The sequence below is a fragment of the Microtus pennsylvanicus genome, chromosome 14 (genome assembly GCF_037038515.1).
Source record: "Microtus pennsylvanicus isolate mMicPen1 chromosome 14, mMicPen1.hap1, whole genome shotgun sequence".
NCBI classification, from domain to species: domain Eukaryota; kingdom Metazoa; phylum Chordata; class Mammalia; order Rodentia; family Cricetidae; genus Microtus; species Microtus pennsylvanicus.
Window position 1 is genome coordinate 44,277,349 of NC_134592.1, and position 10,122 is coordinate 44,287,470.

Consider the following 10,122-nt stretch of genomic DNA (forward strand, 5'->3'; position numbering starts at 1 on the left):
TGGATCTCTGAGTTTGACGCCCCCCTAGTTAACATAATGAATGCTCTGCCTCCTAGGGTTGTGCCAGCCTCCAGGGGAAAGATTCGTAGCTTCAGTCTGAGCCACAGGACTGAGTTTCACTAGGGACCAGGCTCCCAGCAAGGAGGGAGCCGGAAGAGGAAGGAGACGCAGGACTGGGAGCGCCCCTGGCTCATCAGGTTCTCAGCTAGCATTTGGGTGACTCAATTAAGGCAGCTGTCAGCCACTGTCTAAATTTAAATAGAAACATTGTAAAAACAAATTCGGGCAAGTGTAGTCTGCCCTGTTTCTAACAGCTCAATAAATCTTTATCTAAAAGAAAATGGCTTTGAGTGCGGTGCTGAAAATGTGGCTGAGTAACAGCTCTCAGCTGCTGTTTCCAGTAGCCGGCCTCACGGCTCACCTGCAGACTGTGAACATCTACCGTGGCCGGACTCCCAAGAGCATAGGCGCCTTCTCTGCCCGGCTGTGCCCTCATGTCAGACCTCCCCTCTCTGACGGCAGGGATGCCTGACGCTACCCACTACCTGGTACTACAGAGAATCCCAAAGAAGCATCACCCACACATGCTGCTTCCAAGAAGATGCTTCTGTTTGCGGCCAGTCATTCTGTTGGGAATGAGTCTCCACGGAGGTTTCACTGGGGCCTGCCTGCTAGTAAGGAAACCTTTGCTATTTGCATAAGAATTTGGCTAGAAAGGAAGTAATCTAATTAAGATGGCACTTAGCCCCACGGTAGATAGACAGCAGGTTAGCAGGCTCTGTGGTTCTCCCCTTTACAAATGGGGGTCTAGTGAGGTGAGATTGTGGCCCCCAAGGCTGTGAACCCCAGTGGAAGGTGTTTGGGAGTCACTCAGTCCTTGCTTCATCCAAATTTTTCTTGTTGCACGCATGCTGCCTTTTATTCTTCCTCCTGAACGGACGACATCTTTACCATTGCTCCCCCGTCACTGCCAAAACTGTTGAAGCATTTGGGAAGGTTTGCAAAGACTCAATTATGAATGCAAGTGATTTTTTCCTTTCTTTTTCCCTGCAAACCTGGCTCCATCACGTATTCTAAATCCTGCCATGTAGTGAGCGGACCAGCCCATTTTCATCCAGAACTGTGGGTTCTCCCCCGGGGTCATGGGAACCCTGAAGCAGTGGGGGGGGGGGTGTCTTCCTAGACTCAGCAGGCTCTCTAGTCAGGTTCAGGGCCACCAAGCTATTATTTCCACAGCACATTGGGATTTTTTTTCAATCTTACAAGCTCAGTTCAGATATGAGACCCAAGTGAAACAGACTCAGAAAAGGGGTGATAATTTAGACAGCAGTTAACCAGATGGGAGTCAGCGTCCTAGAGAACCTTTGTTCAGAAATCCTAAAGAACCAAGCTCTGGAAGGCAGCCACTTCCCCCTGCAGCCAGGTATCAGTTCATCTGGTACCATTGCTTTCTTTGTCTGCAGGCTGTCTGAGTTCAGGCCCCACTTCTCTCTCTAGTTTGCTGTGTGACCTTAGGTGATTAACTGGTTTCTCAGGGCCTTGTTTCCTCCTCTGGAAAAGACTGCCTTGAGAAGTTAATGAGAGGAAACTGCGGAAGCTTTCGGTGCACTTTCTGACACCCAACAAGTGCGGAATAAATCTCAGCTGCTTTTTTCTAAATGGGAAGTCTGACAAGCTGTCACACCTGGGAACTTCCGGCATTAGATATGGAGAGGAAAATTGGCCACTGGGAACCCGGTTCCTCTTTCTTCGCTCTCTTGCGTGTTAATGGCAGGTGACCACCTTTCTGATTACAGAAAAGCTAGGAGCTCAGCCGTCAGTGCTGAGAGTCTGAGCTGAGGGCGGGGCGGCGTGCCTCTGTGAGGGAAAGAAGTGTGTGAAACACTCGCTTGTCCAACACCATCTACCGACAGCACTACTGGGAACTGGGCAGGAATGGCCTGGTTAGAAGCTGCACGGTGATGCCAAGGCACTTCGCCAGAGAGCCAGAGGCTGCTCGACTCTGTTCCTTGTGGACTACCCCTAGGGCACCAGTGCATGCAACAACGGCTTGGGGGATGGAGTTTGGCTTTGGGGAGATTGCTGAGGGGTCGCCTGTGCTTAAAAAAAAAAAGCTCAGATATCAAGAGCAATGTGTAATGAATCTGTAAAAGAAAGACCAGAAGACTCCACCAGCGGCCTGTGCTCGGCCCCGCCCCACTTCCCGTTGACGCTAGATTTGATCATATGACACACGTGGGCCAATGGACCAGAACTGCCAATGGTAGCATCTTTATAAGTTGCTCACACACCTTCTACCCAAAAGCAAGGCCCGTCTGTCTCAGCTGAGTTCAGCGCCCCAAGGGACCTTCCAGCTGAACGCAGGTGCACAATAAGCCACTGGGTAATAACAACAGAGGTTAAACAAGTCAGTCACTATAGCCCCGGGAAAGCTGAAGTGTGGCCAGTCTAAACGGAGAGGCAGTTAAAGTGAAAAATTAACCTTGAAGCCTTAAAATGTAGTATGCAAAAACCCACAAAATGTCTTCATTTTTATGTCGTTTTCTTGTTGAAATGATAAATTAGACGTATTGGGTTAAGTGGAATATATTATTGAAATTACTCTAACCTATTCTGCTTTACTGCTTTTTGTTTTAAATGTCATGGGTACAGTTGAATGGTGGAGTGCTTGCTTAACAAGCTTAAGGATCTGGGTTGAATCTCCAGAATAGTGCACATGCGCATGTGTGCATGCTCATGCACGCACACGCGCGCGCGAACACACACACACACACACACACACACACACAAAGTAGCTCTTAGAATTTTAAAACATGACTCACGTTTGTGATTTGCATATCTTGGCCAGCGCTAGTACAGAGACCTGTCCCCAAAAGCATTGTAGGTACAAGCTTCATGGAAAGCACAGCACAATAAGGGACGTAGCAATCCCACAACATTTCCAAAGGTGTTATATCAGACTGTGGTAACAGTTTAGAATGATGGGAAACTTCTTGACTCCCTACTTTCTAGGTCAGGGAGCACTACAGAGTGGCAAATGCAAGCCATTTCTTTCCCAAAAGACATCTTAGAACGTAAAGAACCCAGGTGGTGAGTCAAATGTAGAGCCAGGATTTGTTCAAGGAACTGGGCCTGCTTGGATAGGGGAGCCCGACTATCTGTATGTAGACAGATTCAATAATCGCTCTTCCCCCCGAGAATGGAGGTGTCTAGCTATTTGGGTACTTGCCTATATATTTCATTGTACGTGAATATACATGTTTCATTGTATATTAGGTATATGGCTTAATTTGGAATCTGACTTTAGAGGAAGCCAACAGGCTTAGACCTATCGTCATTTCTGTGTGCTCTTAGTCAAAGACCAGCTCTGGTAGAAAGAGGAAGGGGACAATACTGGATACTAGCCGGGTGGTGGTGGCGCACACCTTTAATCCCAGCACTCGGGAGGCGGAGGCAGGTGGATCTCTGTGAGTTCGAGGCCAGCCTAGACAATACTGGATACTATTACGAGACAGGGGCCCTTAGCAGCCATCTTGAGAATGGCTACCATATAAATCAATCAATCAATGATTACGTCCTACATGTTAGGTTTCATTTCAAGAAACCCGAGGAGGCTACTTTATCCATAACCACATTACTCCTCAACCTGACTTTCCTCGTTTGTTCTTCATCTCTTTCTCTTTATTTCTCAACCTCTCCCAGATCTTTCCTCCACTTTCTCAACCCTAGTAGGCATGGAACACAGCGTTTCAGGTCTCATCCCTCTGGTGGGAGGAATCACTGCTAAGAACTGACTTGGTGTTGTTTTCAGAAGGACCAGTGATAAGAAGAAAAAGCCTCCTGCAATCAGTTCCCCTGACTTTAACACAAATCCAGCTGAATATAAGATAGCCTGAGACCATGGCTGACTGGGTGATTTCCTCTCTGGAGACGGTATCCTCTTAGTATATTTATATGTTTGTATTCTCCCAAAATGGACCTCTGTGGCGATCCTTTTGAGGTCTCAGAAGGAAAAGAGAAGCCACAGAGAACACTACATTATCTGTAGAGAACACCCAAGTAGTCATGAGTAGAAGTCTGGGAAAATGTGGGTGCCAAAGGCCATTCTGATGAGCACTATGGATGGGAAAGGAACTCAGCCAACTTGTCCAATTGCAGTGCTTGGTGGAAGTGGGACTTTTGGGAGACAAAAGTGGGCAATTGACTGAATAAATTGTTGCAAGTATTTGACCATATTTAAATGAAAGAAGAGAGAACTGATTAAACTGTGGGTTATTACTCTGAGTAGAAGCAAATTAAAATATTTGGAAAACTGTCCATCTGTCCAGACTATAAAGAATGTAAAGCATGTTTGGGGGATGCAAGGGTGTGGTCAAATACTCTAAAGGGAAACCAAGACCCAAACTCCAAGACAATGAAGAATGACCCAGAAGGGAATTCAGGAAACATCATAAATGTAGAACAAATGAACAAATAAAGTAGATAAAGCACAGCACATGTAGTGGGCGCATTGCTAAGATCAAGAATGGAGAAGTCAGAAGCTTTATGAAGAGATTATTGTTAACCAGAGTGCAGAAATGTAAGACTTTTCATGTGCACACCGTTCCTCAGGACATCAACCGTGTCTGAGATGAGTTAACTGTAGTAGGAGTGATGGGGGAGAGTCTTCTGGCTTGTGTTAATTTCATTGGTTAAATAAAGAGACTGCCTTGGCCCTTTAATAGGACATAAAATTAGGTAGGCGGAGTAAACAGAACAGAATGCTGGGAGAAAGAAGCTGAGTCAAGGAGTCGCCATGACTCTCCTACCGGACACAGGCGCAGGTTAAGATCTTCCCTGGTAAGACATCTCGTGGTGTTACAGGGATATTAGAAATGGGTTAGATCGATATGTAAGAGCTAGCCAATAAGAGGCTGAAACTAATGGGCCAGGCAGTGTTTAAAAGAATACAGTTTCCGTGTAACTATTTTGGGTATGAAGCTAGCCTTGCGGGTGGCTGGGTGGCAGGACACAGCCCCACTGCTCCTATTTTAACATAGGAGCTATAGTTCCTATGAGACTGGATGTGCTCGACTCTCAATTCTCCCACCCACCAAGCAATTGTCATGGATGTATGTGCCAGGGTTGTGGGGCTGAAGAGAGATGCGCTATCTAAGGACGCTGCCCACCAAGAAACTGTTTATAATCAAGGCGCCATAGTGGAGGCAGGTCTGACTCAGAGCTTCGATCTGACCCTTGCACTCCACCTCCACCATGTTGACTAGCCTGACTCCATGATGCTTGCCTTCAGTCTTTCTACACTGCCTATTTCTGTTGGGATGAAATGTTGCTTCGTATGGAAAGAGACTAGAGGAGTACTTGGCTTCCAGTAGGTGTTCAGTTAAGATTAGCCTCCTCTAGTTTTCTTATTTAAATCTCCAATTTTCTTGTTCTTTTAAAAAACAATGTCACCACAAAGAAAACCTTTTGAAACTTAAAGTTAAGGCTGAATATCAAAGCTGGTTACGTTTCAGCAATTCTTTCTGAAAGCCTCACAATAACAACCATTTCAAAAGAAGTCCAAGGAGATGGAGGCTCAGGGCACTGTTTAAGTTAGCTAGGAACTTGGCCCTGAGGCAACTGAGAGCTCTTCCTTGACAACTCTAGCCTTGTGTGACAGGAATCTACATTCCCGAAGACTGGGATGTGGGTTGAAAGCATGAAGGGGTTCAGGATGTGAGAGCGCTCCCCCTGAGTGAGCCTAGGTCATCACTAGTAACGCACGGAGGCAAATGGTAAGTAGCCCAGATTGGATTCTTCATGGGAATCATTTCAGGCAGTTGCTAAAAGTGGTCAGTGGAAGCTGATAGAACAGAGTCCCCTGGGCCTTCATGGGGTTAAGTATGCAAACTGAAAGTCAAGAGAAGGAAAAAATAAGCTTATAAAACCTGACATTTAAAGGCCAGAGCCTGTCTCTAGAAACACTGGCACTGGGAAAGCGGAAACCCCATCCCCATGCCTGAAGAACCCATGTGGGCCTTAAATAGTAAGCAACGAACAGGCTGCATAGTGCTTCTTTATCAATGGGGACCAGGATAAATGTCAGCTGTCAGGCCTCAAAGATAGACATGACAGATGACTGCAGAGAAAAGTCACCACAGGCTGTGGAGAGAGTCCTTTGGTCTCCCTGGTGGCCACTAGCAGACCTTTCCTGAGGCTTCATGGAAGACAAAGGAGCTGAGAAGGCTGGAATAGCATCATTTTCTGTCTTTCTTCATGGGTCTGTACTATCTTTGAGCAACTCTCGGGCTAGCTTGGCTGTCTATTTCTCCACAGGCTGTAGTGGAGACTCCGCAGAGCCTTTCGATCTGACCTTGACCACAAGTGTGTACAAGACTCCTCCTTTCTTCTTTGCTTGTTTCTTTCCTTCCCTCCTCCCTTTTCTTTTCACAAAGTGTGGCGTTAGTAGTCCCCACCTCACACTGTATTGTAAAGGATGCACTAGGTCAGGGAATTGCAGCCTTTGGAAAGTGACTGCTAAAATAGTCTGTATTCAGCATGAGCTGGGAGCCAGTGGCTGCCAGTGACAAACGCAGGACTTTCCAGAGCAAGGCATGACACAGCAAAGCCAGAAGGGAAGAAGCTGTGGGTAAGAAATGACAAAGAAGGGTGCACACTGGGAACAAGGCCATGGTTCCATCTCTCGGCCGTGTCTCTAGGTCTGCAGCAGAACAGCTGGTGTTCCAGCCTCCAGTGGCAGGGGATGGTCCAGGACTAGGATGGAGGAAGATCCAAACATCCTTGCTTCAGTCCGGAGCCATTCAGATGTGTCCCAAAGTGGGAAAGAAAGAGGCCAGCAGACATCAGGAAAGAATTCTCTGAAGGAAAGAGGTACCCTCACCCTCAAAGGGCCTGGGAGAACAGCGCAGAGCTTCCCCTGCCTCGTACCTCCTCTCAGACTCAGAGCCATGTTCTTTCCCAGGAAGCATGGAGCTCACAGTCAGTGTGTAAATCTGATAGCCAAGAACTGACTGTCACTAGGCCACCAGGAACTGGGCTTTAGAAAGCTTGAGCCAAGCATGCAGGCCTGGGGGTTGTTATTTTCATCAGATGTCCTTTCTAACTGGACAGGGCGCGTGTTCTTCCCACAGCTGCGTCAAGACTTCAGCTGTGTTTCTGTTGGTCACAGTCTTAAAAGGTAGGTAAAGGTTACTGAAGAGGAGAAGGAGGAGGGAGATATAGACATGTAGGTCATGAACATACAGATACCTAGTTGAGGGTTTATTCCACTTTCTAAAACTCCGAGGGCACTGGTTGACATTTACAGAAAAAAGTAGTTAAAGAAACCCAGGATCTTTTCGCATGCCATTTTTGTGCAGGGGCAATGCTAACGTCTGCACCATTCCAATTTGAGTACGTTCACTGCCAAAGTGAGCACTCAGCATCTCACTTTGTGGTTGCCCTCTATGCAGGGAGTCTCTTTTGTCCATCCCCAACCCAAACATGAAACGGCCAAGAGCAGTCATTGCAAAGTGGTGATGTCACAAACATAATTCTCAAATATCTTATCTGAGAGATGATTGCCTGGTTGCTGACTCCCAAACCTACCTAGTTTTGTTTTGAGAAAGTGGACCTAGAAACGCTCACCAATCCCACTTTGCTCTCCTCCACAGTCTCTTCATTACTTCCTTCTATCAGCCGTGCATCATATTTTACTTTAAGGCTCTTGGGACCTGGCGACGACAAACCCTGCACCCGCTCATCGCGTTTGTTTTATAGCCTCCCATCTGGTTTCACTAAGCTACATTCCTTATAAAGAGGAGCACGAACTCAAAATGTGTCGCGATCGCTCGTGACCCTGAGGGCTGAGCCGGGAACCGACGTTAATGTAACCATCACCCGCTCTCAGGTTCCTTTTCAGGAACATATGGTAGCGTCTTACAAGAAGCCATTGTTGGACTGTTATAAAGTCGTGCATCAAATGGAGCTCAGATCAGCATCTGGGATTTTGAGAGGGTTCTTCACAATGGTGTGTGTGTCTGCAGACCAGGCACACACATCAACATGCACATGAGAGAAGTTCAGAAAACACAGACAACCCAGCTCATTAAAATGTGGATTCTTTCCTATCCTGCTGTGGCTGTAAGTGAACAACTCTCTGGTAGAGAAGCTCTTAATAGTATCACCAACCTTTGCCATAGCTGCTGCTTCCCAGACAGGAGCCAAAGCACTTCTCTCCGATCGCCTTACTGTACCCCGTACACTGGGACTTGGGATCCAGTCTGTCTTCAGACTGTATAGTTCATGCAAAGCAAAACACAAGAATAACCACTTTTTTTTCCTACCTGCTCCAGGAGCCACCAGGAGCCTGGCTGCTGCTCAGAACCCGTCCGACACCAGGGTGAGTTCTTCGTTCCCTCCCCTGGAAGCAGGACCTGAGAAAACTTTCAGTTGCTATGAGCAAGCGGACTGTAAACTTCCAGTCAGTTCCTTCTCTCCCTTCCCCATGGTTTATGGAGTACCAGAGTGAAGGACTCGAGAAAAAAAAATGTTTAGAGAGATAGGGATTAGAATTTGGGGGGAGGGAGAGGAAAAACGGGGCTTCCGAGGCAAGAATTCACCCAGCAGCCTTCCTCCAAGGAGGAAATCCCTCCTTTCCCAGCTTTGATTTCTCAGAGATTTCCAATGCATTACTCATGTAATTGCCACATTGCCCCTTTGCAAACTGCAGACTTGCTGTGTGGGCAGGCCTCCAGAGTTTTCGTGCATGCCCCTACCTGTCCGTGGGGATATTGCTGGGCCTGGGAAAGTTGAGAAAGCAATATGCCACCTGCCAGGGAAGATCTAGGCCAGACTATTAATCAAGCTGTAGGGTCAGAAGACATCACCGAAGGATAGAGGGGCTGGTAGGAGCTCCTCCATGCATAGGGCGTCCACCTCACTCACGGGATCACCAGGCTACGGCTCGGAGTCCTTCCAAGTAGATAGGCAAGCTACACTCTGTCAAGCTTTGACTTGTTTCCCCCAAAGAGCCAAGGAGTAGTGAGGATTACTCTCACAGAAGGAATGTGGTTTTCTTACTCTGGGCAGCCAGGGCAGGAGAGCCAGGGATGACAGATGAACTATTACAGTTTCTTTAAGTTGAATACGGTGGAATATATCGTTAAAGACGACATTCAAAGATAAGGCAAACATTATAGAGGCTCTGTGTCTGATTAAGTCTTAGACTCCAAGAAGGCAACAGTAGAGAGGAAAGACCAATAAAGAAGAAATGAGGAAATCTTGGTTCCACTGGTCCTGATCAATGTGCCTTTGCTTAAATCACTTAAATCACTGGTTTCTAAACAAATGGAATGAGAAGAGCGGCCCTGGGGATCAGGGAGATCACACCACCTCTATTCCTGCTCTTTCATTACAATTTTGACTTTCAATGGAACATCACCCTTTGCCCTGCTTGTTTGGGTGAGGTCCTTACCACTCCCAGACTTTTTTTCAGAAGTATGCAGGAGACCAAGGCCAGCAGATTCAGAGGGGTGTTCTGAAGCATTTGTTGAGAAAATGATTTTTTTTTTTTAAACCTGTAGTGACTGCCGACCATAGAGACTGGACCTAGGGCTGACGGTTGCAGTCCTAGGGGAAGAGAGACTGAAAAGAAAGCCACTGAAGAGGAAATCAGAGCTTGGAGATGGTACATGTTAGTTAGGTTACTATTGCTGTGGCAAATACTGTGACTGGAAGCATCTTGGGGACAAAAGGGTTTATGTCATCTTACGCTTTCAGGGAACAGTCCTTTACTGAGAGGAAAGGAGTCAAGGCAAGAACCTGGAGGCAGAAACTGGAGCAGAGGCCATGAAGGGGCGCTCTTTATGAACTTGTTACTCTTGGCTTGCTCAGACTATTATATATATATATCTCAAGACAACCTGCCCAGGGTGACACTGCCCACTGTGATGGCCAAAGCTATGTTTTAAGTTTAAATTGCTGTGTTTTAGAAATCTATGAAACAGGGATCTATGCCTCTAACCTGTAAGTCCCACTTGCCCAAGGGCAGATAACTTCCTGGAAAGCTGGGGGCTGTTGTTCGCATAAGATAACAAGCAGCATGTTTTTGTTTCTATAAACAAGCTTGGTTGCCCCAACTGC

General features: G+C 46.8%; 1 long non-coding RNA gene across 1 annotated transcript; it reads left to right on the top strand.

Annotated features, from left to right (window-relative positions):
* Window positions 1–8,087: 8,087 nt before the first annotated feature.
* LOC142835066 (uncharacterized) lies at window positions 8,088–9,862 on the top strand. The gene is made up of 3 exons (XR_012907728.1): window positions 8,088–8,121; window positions 8,334–8,380; window positions 9,564–9,862. It is a non-coding gene; the product is annotated as an uncharacterized LOC142835066 (long non-coding RNA).
* Window positions 9,863–10,122: the final 260 nt, after the last annotated feature.